Consider the following 15,841-nt stretch of genomic DNA (forward strand, 5'->3'; position numbering starts at 1 on the left):
CTTCTTATATATGTTTCAGATGTATGTGTGTGTGTATAAGTAAACACACACATTTTTGTATTGTGGGTAAAATCTGAGCCATGGTAAAATTTGACATTATCCAGACAAGTGTAATATTTATTGCACTTATGAACTTGAGCATTACCTGTTTAACCATCTAATGTTGACATCAACTAGTTGTTTAGTTACAACATACTCTCATTAATGTTAGGAATATGGATTTTCTTCTATATTGTTTTTGTTTATGGCTAGCTGACCTTTTGGGATAGTGTTAAAATCAGTCTACTAATAATGATACTTGCTTAGTAAGTTCATTTCTATAACATATATTTGATTTAGTTTTTGATCCCTGAGAGTCAACTAGTTTCTTTTTTCATCTTGTTCTAAATTCTAAATATTAACAAAAGGAGTAAAAATAAAAATCAATATATACACTTTAAAATTAATTAAAAATTAATATATATACTTTAGTTCATTCTCTATTCTGATACATGACAGTTCTACTTCTTAGTCTGAATTGTAAAGTACCTTCTGTGATGGTTTGAATTATTGTTTTGATTAGAATTGCGCATTGCTTCTCCATGAGCTTTCAAAATAACTACCATATTGGGCCAATCCAAATAGCAAAGATCTGCTTTTGTTTAATTCCTGATTCCCTTAGTATGAACTAGACTTCCTGCCTCATTCAAGCAGAAGAGTCGATCATAGGCAGTTATACATCATTAATAAGTGGCCTGACCATGCACAAATCCTTGCAGCATCATCACTTTGACCACAGTCACACAATTCTTATCTGATGCTTTCAGAACACTTCCATTTGGAGGTCATTTAGTAAAGTTTGTAACATTATAGTGTTTAGCTTATATTTTAAGTTGGACCAGAATAAAGTAAATACCAAACCTCTTTTATGCTTCCATCTGTTAGGTTATGGTGACAACACATTTGTTTCTTTAGTTTGTTTTTAGATTCTGGAGCTTATTTTGCGTGTCTTATAAGGCATTAATTCACTTGCCCTAAACTTTAAGAAGAGTTGAACTGGGGATTTAAAATTTCACCTGAACTCTACCTCTCAGAGTTTCTCAAAATTTAATGTGCATCAGAATCACATGGAAGAACCCAGGTATGGTAAAGATGAGGCTCCTTAAATATAGATTCCCATCTCTCTCCTCCAGATTCTAATTTAGTACATCAGTAAGACAGGGAATTTATCTTTTTGTCCTGGGGAATCTCTTGCATGCCTTTCAAGGATCATGCTTTGAGAAATACTAGCTGAGAAAATGGTGCCAAAGAAGTCAGTCAGTCACAGGTATGATTCCCTTGTGAGCATGTTAGTTCACACATACACACACACACCAAAATTAATTTTCATAGGTCCCAAATTGTTTCACCTAAGCTCCTAAGAGCTGTCATGAAAATACAGAGTTTTGGTCACTAAGGGAAATCTATCAAGGGAGGGTGAGGATAAAACCTCAGCCACTGAAACAGTAATTTATTCATTTGCTATTTAAATAAAAATACACTGAATATGTATTACATACTAGAAAAAATAATTCAAACTTATCCTTGAGTCATTGTTCTTATAAGAAGATATCAAGTTTATTTATTCACAGAGTTCAAATGTTATACTTGATGTAGAGACAAAATGGCTTCTCAGTATGGAAGTTCAAGAGGTTGCTCTGTGAAGATTTATTTTTATTTGCAATATTGTCTAAGCTATATTATTCCTTGTTTCCTTGATTAAAGAGCAATTACTCAGCCATAAAAAGGAACGAAATTGAGTTATTTGTAGTAAGGTGGACGGACTTAGAGACTGTCATACAGAGTGAAGTAAGTCAGAAAGAGAAAAACAAATACCGTATGCTAACACATATATATGGAATCTAAAAAAAAAAAAAAAAAAGGTCATGAAGAACCTAGGGGCAAGATGGGAATAAAGATGCAGACTTACTAGAGAATGGACTTGAGGATACCGGGAGGGGGAAGAGTAAACTGGGACAATGTGAGAGTGGCATGGACATATATACACTACCAAACGTAAAATAGATAGCTACTGGGAAGCAGCTGCATAGCACAGGGAGACCAGCTGAGTGCTGTGTGACCACCTAGAGGGGTGGGCTAGGGAGGGTGGGAGGGAGGGAGATGCAAGAGGGAAGAGATATGGGGACATATGTATATGTATAACTGATTCACTTTGTTATAAAGCAGAAACTAACACACCATTGTAAAGCAATTATACTCTAATAAAGATGTTAAAAAAAAAGAGCAATTAACAGATTGTCCTTTTATATTTCAAAATATAAGGCTGGGATTATTTAAAGGGTAACCCACTCATACTTGTTTTGAGTTTAGCAACATGCAGGCATGGGCTAGGAATATTAATACAAAAATCATAGGATTGGTTAATTACAAAATCATGTAGGTAGAGGTTTTTAACTTTGTGTATTGCAAGTATGCAAGTTTTAAAAGATTATTAAAATTTTAAAAGATTATTTTCTCACTGTTCTTTTAAATTTATAAATCAGAAATATTTCTTCAGTGAAACAAGTGCTCTCTTAAAGTGTATAGGTACTACTTGCTTTAAATAGGTCGGTTGTAAAAAGATCCAGTTATTCAAAACTGATTAATTAGAAGGTAATCTTTGGCTTTATGAAATTATTTTTTCAATATAAAATAATTTGTCATGAGATTTCTTTAAATAGCCAGCTGCATTTAAGTAGGATTTGATTTAAATGCAAATTTTCTGGAATCATTTTAATATTTAAATCATAGCAGACCTGTGTAATGTTATTGTAGACATTTCTTTTTTATACTTTTGGAGGCTGCAGGTAAATAGGGAGTGGTTTAACAACATATAGACATGTACAATAGGGTATTTAGGTCATTTGTCAAAGATACCAACAACTAACAGTTGTATTTCCCACAGCATATTTCAGGTGGCTATTTGCTATTTTAAAGATATTTTTTTTTCCTTTATTCTCACATTGAATTTTGTGTAGAAGCCTAGTCAAAGTGATAAGGAGAGAAGGGATGGTTGACTACATGAGAATGTAGAACAGGTGATAATAGAAGAAGGAGAAGAGGAGTGGGAGAGTGTTGATAAGATAATGGAATAGGGTCTTCTATTATAATAGAGGAGAATGTCTGCCTTGAGAAGGTCAATGACAGACATAAATTATAGGGGTTCCCAAAAATGAACCCAAGCAGGAAGCCAATACTAATTAACTTTATTTAGAAGATAATTCACCCTTCACCTAACAAATCATTCATAAATACATGATTTTATGCCTTTTCAGAAAAGCATATTGACTATTTAGAAAAAAAACACTAACCTGTTCTCTGGTGAATATGCAAATAATACCCCTACTCCTGATTATCTTAGATAGCTCTAGAGTTCGTGACTTGAGACTCTTCACTTATTAGGGATGAGAGATTTCTTAATCCATTGGTGTCTGAATGTCATGGCTAGAAAGAGAGATTTATTCTATGGATAGGTTGCAAAGATTTGCTGCTGGATTACTATAATAGCAGCAAATCAATCTGGTCATGCAAAGCTTGATTAAATTGCAAACTGGAAGCTGGAATCAGTCTTTGGTGAAGATGTTCAAATGCATGGCTTCAGTAAGTGCTTTTAATTTCACTTTGCAAAGCTAAAACTAACTGTAGTGCATTGTTGAAGGTGTCATTTAGACTTTATAGCTGTACACCTTCCTTTGGTGTGGAGAATGGCATCTGTTTACACACCGAGGAAGCAATTTCCCATCGGATTTGAAAACGGGCTTTTCCTGGCCCTGGCTCTTTGTTCTTTCATGCCTCTATGGTTAATCCTGAGACACTGGGGTGAGAGTTTAAGAAAGTTTCTTAAACCTTAAGAGTTTCTTTCATGCCTCTACGGTTAATCCTGAGACACTGGGGTGAGAGTTTAAGAAAGTTTCTTAAACCTTAAGAGTTTCTTAAGGTTTAAGAAAAACAGTGGAATTTAAAGATATGGTGGAGAGTTGGGGGAATAAAAAGAAGTGGAGATTCTGACTGAGTGATAATAATGCGACAGGAGAAGTGATCTCTAAGCCAACAACTAAGTTATCATAATAGGGGCCCCCTGAGAGCTAATGTCTATTGACAGCTTACTGTGAAGGAGACATTGTGCTTAGTGTATTTCATTCATTTTCTCATTTATTCCTCACAACAACCATATGAGAGTGGATACTATTATTGTCCTCATTTTATAGAAGAAACTAAAACTTAGAGAGGCTATGTTCCAAGGTCACATACTTTGTAATTGGCCAAGCACAAATATGAATCTAGGTCTTTCTGACTCTCAAATATAACTTTTCAACCATCACCAAGCACAAACCATACAATTTCACCCATATTATGTACATTGAAAAAGATGCCAAAATATTGATCACAGTGTACATCACCCCACTATAATGGCCTTTTTGGACATTAACTATTTGGTCTTCAATTTGAAGTCCCTGCTGGAGTTTAGATAACCCTAAAAAGAATGCACTTGACATTTTGGAGCCTAGTCCTTAGCTCTCAGTGAGCACCTTAGATGAGATTAGTAGTAATGGGACACATAATTAAATCTGAGCTTAGGACAGTCCCAGGAGAGAAACAAGGAACAGTGTGGTGCCAGGAAAAGCAAGAATGTACAGAAGATAGAATTTTCCAGGATGCATGTTTTGGTGCCATGTGGCCCTATTAATAGAAAATCCGTACTGAGAAAAAAAAATCATTTCCAGTAAGGTTCATTGCAGTTATGGCAACGATTTCAAGTTAGTAGAAGTGAAACAATAGAGAACAGTCTAGTTAAACAACATTGATTCAGTTGGTAAAGACCAATCATCACAAAAATCAGTGTCTACTCTGTGCAACCAGGAGCATAGGATCCAAGTTTCTAATGTGGTTCTTGAAGGAGACAGGTAGAGACAGAATTATGTTCCCTTTGGAACCTGTGAAAATTTAAAATATGTTCATTAGGGCAAATAGTGTTTCCCCAACTGTGTTCTATGGAGCTCCAATTCTAAGAGATGTTAATAGTTACTTTGGGGAGAGAAAAAGGAAAGGAAGAGAGAATGGTGAGAAGTTCTGTGGCAATGTGTTTATCTGCTAGGTCAAAGTTATATAGCTTTCCTTCTTGCAAGGCATTTCAGGGCATCTTAGTGTATATAATATTCTAATATATATTATAATTTTCTGAAAGGAAGATGGGCCATAGTTTAGAACATTTCCTAAACTGTATGACCACGTAACACTTTTCCCCTGGTTGAGAGTATCTGAAGATGCTGTTTCCACAGAATAAACTGTAAAAAAAAAAAAAAAAACAAAAGCTAAGTGAGTAGTCAAGTGGGTCTACTGGCATCCTACTGATGACTGTATTTTTAACGGTTTCAGTAAGATACTTAGCAGGCATTAACTTTATGTTACAATTATAATCTTGTTTTCCATTGTTTATCTTATTTTCTCAACTAGCCTATAAGCTCCTTAAGGACAGGGATTTGTTGACCAATTCTTTTGCATCTCCCCAAGTGCTGAGCATATAGTAAGTACTCAGACATTATGTGTAGCTTGGATTGGTTGGGTGCTTATTTCATTGATGAGTGCTTCAGTTGGGCACAAATAAGACAGCTTGGTATTTGTAGAGAACTTTATAATTTCAAAGAACTTTCACTTCTGACATCTCATTCTGTTTCTCAAAGAACTTTATGGAGTTGGCAAAGATTGTTGTTGTTGTTGTTGTTATCACTATTTGTATTTTGTATTTTTCAGCAGAGTAAATTATGGCTCAGAGTGTTTAAACCATTTGCCCTGGGCTGGGAACTGGTGAATGGCATAGCCAGGACTAGAACCCATATATGCTGATTCCTAACACAGTACTTTCCTATCCTACCCCCCCCCCCGTTACTCTGTCCACAGTCCCTTAATCCTGGGTTCTGGGCCAGATAAAAAGGAGATGCAACCCAAAGAGGACTCCAAAGATGGTGACTACAGAGCTCAGGTCTCCAGAGCTAAGGATCCCTAAATAACCTGTTATTTAAAGTGCTTATTTGCCAATCCACTGTTTTGGCTTTAAGAAGAAATAGCCCTGATTCGATTCCTTCTATAAAAGGAATAGCATTTACTGCTGATGGCTGAAGCTAGGCCAGTGAAGGGGTAATTCCCTAATCAATGTTCAAAATGCTTCTAGAAGCCAGGCAGGTCATATACCTGAGTGAGTGTGTGAGGCCACAGAGGGAGGCAAGTTGGAGAGTCCTCGCAGTACCAACTCAGCCCTAGCTGATTGCTGTTATATGAAATTAAGGATCCAGTGCTGCTAGGCCCTCTAATTTTTGAAGAGATGCTAGAAGTCTGGATTTTTATGTGGAAATCCCTGGCTTGTTGAGCATTGTGTGGACCGAATAAAACATGCCTGTAGGCTAAATTCCGTTTGAGGGCTGCCTATTTGTGGCCTTTGCCTTAAATAATTTGGTTCAGTAACACTTTTAAACAAGCGACTGGCTGTGTGGCTGGTGCAGACTCTGCTCCACGATTTCCATCTCCAGCAGCAAGTGGGGAAAAAAATCTTAAAGTGGTCTGGAGAGCAGTTAATAGACAAACTGAGAACAGCACTCAGAAGCTATCCTAATCACACCATCCAACAGACTGGTCGATCCAAGCAGAGAGTGAAGTGCACAATTTATGGATGTAATACTACAGGAGGGGTATTGACAAATTGATCACCTTCCAGAGAAGAGCGATTTAGATGATGAAACAAGTTGGTCTCAAATGTTACAGATAAATGAAGAGCCCCGGGGATAAAGCACCCGCCTTAGACTAGCATCGAAGCAGTGCTATGTGAAGCACCGAAGGGGACAAAGCATTGGCGTGTGTTCGCTCTCCTTCCTGTTCCCTCTCAGCAGCCAGTTGATATGATCTGAATGTCTGTATCCCGATTATCGTATGAGAATATATCTCATTTATACCTTTTTTGTGACTTAATGAGGAAAGACCTTAGCAGTCAATAGTTCTTGGCTACATTAATGGAACTTTCACATGACTGACTGTGCATTTCATAATTGACTGTTCTTTTGCACAGTTGCAGGTGCAGAAATCTTATGACCCAAACCGGCTTGCAGCAGCTCCTTTGCCTTTCCTCCTAGGCCTCCCTCTTTTCCTGGGTCACCCTGGCCTTTCCTACTCTACCCAGCCCACACTGAATGACATCTTTGTCCCTCTCTAGCTCTTTTAAATGTCCTAATGTCATGTCTTCTCTGTAGCCCATCTCCCCAGATCCTTGCTTTCTGGTGGGGCTAATCTAATACCTCAAAGAGATAAAGAATTCATGACTGATAATGGCCAAAATGTTTCCCTTCTAAGCTAGCATATTTGCAATTTAATAGATATTTCAATTCTGTAACTCATAGGCATGACTAATGGTGGGAATTTCTGGCAGCTTTGCAGTGCCTGTGGGGGGCCTTTCCCAGAGTGTCACAATTCATACCCTGCAGGTGGCTGTTTGCTTCCTCTAGAAACAAGGTCAGCTCTACTCATGACCTTGGGGGACAAGGAGGAAAAAAAAAGCCTACTTAGAATTAGTGGGAAGGAAGGCCTTGAATGTCAGTCTAAAGAGTGATTTTTTTCCCTTCCTCTTCTGCCACTCTTATTTTGTCTCTCCTTTCTCCCCCTTATTACCCTCCTTTGCCTCAACCTATGACACAGTGCTATCTCTTAACCCTGTTAGTGACAGCCAGGGTCAAAGAGATTTCCAGTCTCTGTCCTAGGAAAATTTTTGTGTCGTGTTTCTATGCCCTACAGGGAGATGAACGAACACTATTAAACTGTCCCATCAGCAGAAAGACACTCTTGTTCCTCTGCAAAGTCAGGGACTATGAGAACATTCATTCCTGTGGGAGTCTTTCGCAAGTAGCTGTGCGGGAGACCAGCTTGCTGGGAGGGCTGGGGGTGAGCAAGTCAGAGCACCGTAGCAGCAGGATGTGGCAAACGTGCCCAGTCTAGGCCAGTTCCGCTCCAGTGGCTCTATTCCAGCACCTGAGGTGATCATTGACTCCTTGACTGACTTTTCTGACTTGAGTTAGGGGTGGGGGAAGGAGTTCTTAGGAAGGAATTACATTATGAATCCTAGGTGTATAGGCACCTGAGATCCACGGGCACAGATTTCCCTAGTTCCATTATGTTCATTTGTGAGACTCTCAGCTACCTTGCTCTCTGCTAACCTGAAAGCAGTGGTTTGAGAAGGCTGAGAATATTCTATCAAGCTACCCTTGTAAAGGGATGAAAACTAGAAGCTTAGTATGGTGGGAGATTAGCCATGAACTAGATCCAACACAGTGGAGTAGATGCTCAGAGAATGCCCATTTATTGGGTCAGGTACTGTACTTTACAATCAGTCAAAGTTCACAACGACCTTGAAAGGTTGCCAATATTGCCTTTATTTTATAAGGGAAGAAATGGAGACTCAGGATAAGTTATTTGTCTATGGTCACACGGCTAGCAAGTGGTGGGGATAGGATATGAACCCACCTTGTTCTAAAACCTTGCTCTTAAAGCAACATGCTACAGACTACCTGCATGGCTCTTGCACACAACAGTGCTCCATAAATGCCATTAACTCCTTACCTTCCTGCTTGTTTGCCTACTTCAGGCCTTCATACTCTTCTCTGCCAGGACATATTTGCACTTCTGGACTTCCTCCAGGAAGTCTTCACAGATTAACTTTATTTTACAATCACCTGTTTCTTTCTCCTAAATTCCCCTGGCAATTTTATAAAAGTTTTCACCACACTGACTGATGCTAATTTATAATTAATTATCTTAGACATCTTTGTTTAGGTTTTGTCTCACCAGTTAGATTCATGTTCTCCAAGATTCTTGGTTCCCCATACAAAGGTTTATCTTGACATTTAGACACAAAATACAATTGTAGAGCTAGGAGCTGGGCTCAGTGTTTCCACAGATATGATCTCATTTAAGTATCAAAAAAATCCTGTGTGGTATTGTCACCTTAGCCCCTCTTTACAGATGCTGAAGTTGAAATTTGGAGATGTTAGGTAATTTCTCTCAGTGTTTTACAACAACTGAACAATGGTGCTAGAATGAAGATTCAGGTGGCTATTGTTTTCTCAAAGCCTGAGCCCCTTCCACTAGTAAATGCTTATAGAACCATGTATTGCTCATAGTACTATGATCTGATTTGACAACAAAAAATTTTCTTATATGTAGATGGTTAAGATACAGATGAGCACACACATACACACACACACAGGAATCTTAGCAAAACAAAGAGTATGATTCTAAGAGAAGACCCTTGGAAAACTCTGAAAACTTGATTTGCTCCCTTATGTCCTGATCTAGAACCAGAAAAATCTGATTCAAATCCTTGTAGCTGTGTGACTTTGAGAACTTTAATTTACTCTTCTGAATTTCAGTTTTTTCTCCATGCAAAATGGGGAGGTGTATTAGCTATGCTGAGTGAAGAAGATATATGAAAAACACTTACAGTGGTGTCTGGGAAATAGTATGTATTCAATCAATGATATTAATTATTATGATTAGTATCATTATCATCATCATTATTATTACTGGAACACTTGCAAAAATGACCTCACAGCCATTTTACCACAAGAAAACAGTCTGATAAATTGTCTAAGACAAATTGATATTTTTAATAGGGTGCTTCATTTACAGGGGATGAATTTTAAAAATTAGGAACTTAACTAGGGGCTATGACAAACTCAAGCAAAGGGCTACATATGTTGGTATTTTAGGCAAAACTATTTCATTCAAGGAGATGCAATCATGTGGAATAATTTGTCAATTAAGGTGGTCAGAGCAAATGTTGTCTGTATAAATGAGCTTTTGCAGCCAGCAAGACATTTTAATGATGTGTGAGCCAATAGCAAAGGCTGCAGAGACAAAGCTGAGGTGGAAATGAGTCCCTAGGACAGGCATGTTAAGGAGAATGGCCTTTTCCTGTCCAGCAATTCCTTATGTCATTATAGTTCATCACTGGTGGTTTATAAAAGGCAGTGAAATGGCCTCCTTTGAATGTCAAATAGGAAAATAATTCATCAGTTCAAGTCCATAGATCATTTCTTGGTGCCGGGAGAACTTTATATAGCTAGAAATCTCCCCATGATTTGGCACCATTCTCCAGTGGGGATCCTAAGAAATAATTGGGAAGCACCAGATGCAGAAGTCTAAGTGATGAGATGCTTAGGCATGGGTCTGCAGGCAGAGAAGGTTGATTCATTTCTGGGGCACATTGCCTTGATCCTCTTTGACTGGTTAGAAAAAACACCCAGTTGTGTTTCTGGCTTATAGTAATCATTTGATATATTTGTTGGATGAGTGAATTTTAATGTTTTGTGTGTTTTGAATTCTTTGCATCAGACCCTACCTGTAGTTTCTGATAATTCTCTTCAGCTGTACTCTGGGAAAATGGGATGGAAAGGCTGTAATAATAATGTTCAGAGATATTGGATCAGTACCCTGAGTCGTTTGCTCAATTTTGATATTCAGGGCATCATAGCTTCACTATAAACTTTGGCATAAAAGTTGCATGAGAAATAATTGGGCTTGAATTTTTTTTCTGATAAAAGGTGTTTAACATTATAATTAAATCATCTCATCCACCTTGCTTCTAAAACAGACATCTGTTAATATCAGTATCCTTATATTTTGTGCCAGTAAAATTATCTTCATAATGCTATTTAATTTACGTCCTGTCTACAATATGAGGTGAAAGGTAAAAAGGACATTTTGGGACAAGTGAACAAGTATTTAGTATCTAATTCAGTGATTATCAACCCTGGATCCACAATGAATATATTTGATTTTTTTTAACCTTCATCAAATATTCATTGTGCAGAGTGAGTAGAAGTGAACTAAAAGAGACATGTTCTGCCCTAATAGAGCTTGTAGTGTAATGTGGGGTGGGAATAGATAAGAGACAAGACAAAAAACACATGTATAAGTATATAATTAATAACTACAGTAAGTGATATAAAGGAAAATAACTGAGAAGTAGGTAGGCTGTTACTTTATATTGGACCATTGGAGAAGGTTTACTTGAAACAAAATAACATTTAGGCTGGACCCTGAAGGTTAAGAAAAAGCCGTCACGGTGAAGGATGAACAGAAAAATATTTCAGATGGAACAGCATGTGTTGGCTTTGAAGTGCCAAAGATCCCTGCATGCTTAGGGAACAGAAAGAGAGCGGTGTGGCTGGATCACAGGGAGTAGTGGCGGGGAGTGGGACAAAATGAGATTGGAAAGGTAGGGAAGGACCAGATGACACAGTGCCTTTTAGGGTTTTGGTCTTTATCCTAAGAGTGGGAGGACACCTTCTGATGATTTTAAGTAGAACAATGTCACATTCCTTCTGACTTATGTAAAAATAATCTTCCTCTGGATGTTCCATGGATAATAGATGGAAGGAGTCAGGGAGACAAGTTAAGAGGCTATTACAGCAACCAAAAGAAAGATGATGATGGCTTGGACTAGAGTGGTGGTGATAGAGATAGTAAAATGTGGACAGATTCAAGAGATATTATAGAGATAAAAATGACTGGACTTTCTCATGATGATTCCTAGGTTTTTGGTTTCAGTAATAGAGTAGACACTAGTTGTATTTACTGAACTGAATTAGAGTGGGGGAAGCAAGGTTTTGTGGCAAGATCCAAGAGTTCTGTTTTGGCCATCTTTTATTTGAGATACCCGCTAGACATCCTGGAGGAGATGTTGAATAGGCAGCTGGATATGTAAGTCCTGCATTCAGGGAGAAGTCTGGGCTAGAGATATAAATTTGGGAGCAGTCTGCATGGTATATAGGGTAGAATACAATGAAATAGTAAATTGTGTGTGGCAACTGATGATTACTATAGGAGATCAATGAAAACTGCAGCTCCTAAGCCCTGTGTTACATATTTTCTCCAGAATCAGGACAGTGTAATAAAGCCACTTATCATGATTTTTCCAAACCTCATCAACTTGTTAAATATCAAGCATGATGTCTGTACTTGTATTTTTGCTGATATGTGGGGATGACATCCTGTATTTAGCTGACATTTGAATCCGTCAGAACTAGAGGAATATAACTATTGCCATAATAACTGCAGACACTATTTATTATCTATTTCAGATACCGTATAAATCACTTTACATATATTTATTTCTAATCAGTACCCCAGCCCTTCAAAGTACAGGCCCCAATTTTTATATAAAGAAACTCAGATTCAAGAAGTTACACAACTTGCTCAAGGCTGCACAGCAAGTATGCAGCTGTCTATTCCCTATTCCAATCCCACACTTTAGGAGAAGTGATTCTAAATATCCTTTCAACTTCTTCAGATTTCCTAAGTCTTTTACACCCTAATGAAAATAAAGAAAATACTGAGGTGTGCAAACTTATTGCTAAATCTCCTCAATTTTGAATAAAAGCCTGCTAATTTGGATTGTTGCACGGGGCCTGGCCCTTGATTCCTGGTGCATGCACACATCCTGCTGCTGGGATACTCAGCGCTGGCTGGTCATTTTTCACCCTCCCAGGTTTATTGAGATAAAATTGACACTTAAGCTTGCTGGCCATTCTGAAGGTGACTGCCTACCTAGACTGGCACCTGTCTTTATAATTTTGGGATATCTTGTTCTGAATTCTTAGTTTGGTGTTTACTTCCAACAGGAGTATAATTCCCTAAGTGCAGGACAATGAGAGGAGCATAGAACCTGGTATGTAGTTGGTTCACAATAAATGATAACTATTATGATAATTTTCATCACCTCATTGAATGATAACTTCACAAAAGCCCTGTGAAGTAGGTGTTATTATTTTACTGGTAAGAAAATCAAAACTCTGAGGTTAAGTAACTTGCCCAAGGTCACATGGCTATTAAGGAACTAAGTTGGAATTTGAAGGCCACTCTCTAATTTCTTTTTTTTTTAATAAATTTATTTATTTATTTATTTATTTATTTATTTATTTTTGGCTGTGTTGGGTCTTCGTTGCTGTGCACGAGCTTTCTTTAGTTGCGGTGAGTGGGGGCTACTCTTTGTTGCGGTGTGCGGGTGTCTCATTGTCGTGACCTCTTCTGTTGCGGAGCACAGGCTCTAGGCGTGCAGGCTTCAGTAGTTGTGGCAGGTGGGCTCAGTAGTTGTGGCTTGCAGGCCCTAGAGCTCAGGCTCAGTAGTTTTGACGCACGGGCTTAGTTGCTTGGCGGCATGTGGGATATTCCCAGGCCAGGGCTCGAACCCGTGTCCCTTGCATTGGCAGGCAGATTCTTAACCACTGTGCCACCAGAGAAGCTCTGAATGTCTCTAATTTCTAAGCTTATAATCCATACCTACTCAAGTTGAATGAGAAGGTGAAGCCACGGGACTGCGCTAGAGAACATTGGGAGGTAAGGTTAGATAGGTAAAGTAGACTTGATTACTGGAGGACCTTGAGTGCCAGGGAGAATAACTCATATTCTTGGAATATTTGGGAATATGCACAATGGAAGACCTATGATCTTTCCTCACAGACAAGCAGGGTCCAGCATTTGGATATTAGGTACCTGTTTCCCAACTGAAATCCCTCACAACTGTGCATAAACCCTGCTCCTTAGCCTGTGCCTGTTAGAGCTCAGAAGGCTTGTCTTCCCTTGTGCTTTCTGGTTTGCACAACTTTCCTTCTTATAGTTCCTCATTTTAACTCAATTCAAGGAAGATTTTTCTGAGTCTCTTCTCTGCAAAGGCACTAAAGTAATTGCTGCTGCACCGGTTGTTGGGAGCATGCAGGTACACCATACCAGCTGGCCTATGTAAGTCTGGGGATGGGAAGGACTAAGAAGAAAGTACGGGAGAGATAGCCAAAATAATTTCCTTAGAGCTTCTGCAAGAGAGAGCATACATTTATACTGTCCTGTCAATCAAATATTCTCCAATTCTTGGAGGCTTCTTTTTCAGTTGACTGACTGATTGATTTTTACTCACTTGGAATTTTAGCTACACAGACTTTTGATTTACCCAGTAACATTTGTGAAGGAGAAATAGCTTCAGGAGGGGATAAGAGCTAGAAGAGACTTCGATGAGAATATGATCTGATCCCGTCATGTTTTTAGATAAGGTAGCAGAATCCAGAGAGGTTAATTTATGTACCCTAAAGACACAGTTTGGGAGTAGGTAAGCTGGGATTTGTCCTAATGCAATGCTGCTTTCTACCATTTTCTTCTGCTCCACAGTGACTTTCTAACTTAGTCCTAAATCTTCCCTCAGAGGCTTTTTTTTATGCCAAATTTAATTGATATCTTCATTATAATTGAAATATTTAAATCAGATTAATGTAAAGACTTCAGAGAGTTCTCCTGATCTGGTTTACAAAAGTCATTCAAGCAAAACTGTGGAAGTATGTGGGATTTTTGACATTTTCCAGAAGCTATTAACTTATATTCTTCACTAATTCTCAGAATGTACACTAAAAGAGGACAATTTTCAAACTAGCCCTGACAAACTGCATATTTATCCCTTTTTGGTTGGTTCACAAGTCAATTTTGTACTCCAAAGATTTTTTTGATCCTCAAAACCTTCTCCCCTCCTTAGGGATTATATACACTACAAAATCAACTCATGAACTACGTCATGAACATTAAAATCTATTAGCAGGGAGATACCAGGAAGCAGAACTGAGAATATCACCCCAGCAGTCTCCCTTGCTCTAGAAAAAGTATGGTGAGTGGAAAGAACACAAGATTTAAAGTCAGAAATATTTGGTTTCAAATTCTTTCTTTACCAGTAACTTGCCAAGTGACCCTGGGTAAGTTATTGAACTTCTCTAAGCCTGCATGTCTATATCTGTTTGTATACATTTACCTTGCAGAGTTCTTGGGAGAATTTGAGATAACAGAGTAAATGATACCCATTTCTATCATTGCCATTGTCATTATGATTATTATTTACTGGTCCTGTGACCAGTACTACTAGTACTAGTACTACCACTGCTACTACTATTACTACCACTAACCTACTTAGTAGGCTGAAAAGAAGGAAAATGCCCCCACATAATATATTGGCAGATGGAATCAGCTCAAGAGCAGAAAAGCCTTGACACAGGATAGAACAGAGCAGCTTCTAATAATACATTAAAAGTTAGAAAGTGCAAAAAACTTACTCAGTAAAAATAGTACTTTAGTTGAGTTATAGAAAATATAACTTTATAAATAAAATTGTTAGAAAAATAACCCTCTCATTAAATGAGCAGGTAAGTTCCATTAGGACAGGAGTTATATCAATCTTGCCCCTTTGCATTCCTATCTCTTTAGCACAGTGATTGACACAAAGTAGATGAAAGAATAGTTATGGAATAAGCAACAGAAATTCCTAAAAGTAAAACCGTATATTCTTTAGTGTGCTGTTGTTTCTGTATAGTTGTATTTTTTTATTTGCTTAAAAATATATTTGAGAGCAGAAGCAAGAAGAACTACAATACTGCAGCCTGTGGAACAAAAACCACATTCACAGAAAGAGAGACAAGATGAAAAGGCAGAGGGCTATGTACCAGATAAAGGAAAAGATAAAACCCCAGAAAAACAACTAAATGAAGTGGAGATAGGCAACCTTCCAGAAAAAGTAATCAGAATAATGATAGTGAAGATGATCCAGGACATAGGAAAAAGAATGGAGGCAAAGATCGAGAAGATGCAAGAAATGTTTAACAAAGACCTAGAAGAATTAAAAAACAAACAAACAGAGATGAACAATACAATAACAGAAATGAAAAGTACACTAGAAGGAATCAATAGCAGAATAACTGAGGCAGAAGAACGGATAAGTGACCTGGAAGACAGAATGCTGGAATTCACTGCTGCA

The 15,841-nt window shown here is 38.0% G+C and overlaps 1 protein-coding gene across 4 annotated transcripts in view; it reads left to right on the plus strand.

Annotated features, from left to right (window-relative positions):
• Window positions 1-15,841, plus strand: part of IL1RAPL2 (interleukin 1 receptor accessory protein like 2) — a 1,100,174-nt gene that overhangs the window by 628,554 nt on the left and 455,779 nt on the right. The gene's annotated exons all lie outside the window — the stretch shown is intronic.

This window comes from Balaenoptera physalus (genome assembly GCF_965194825.1).
Source record: "Balaenoptera physalus genome assembly, chromosome: X".
Lineage (NCBI taxonomy): Eukaryota > Metazoa > Chordata > Mammalia > Artiodactyla > Balaenopteridae > Balaenoptera > Balaenoptera physalus.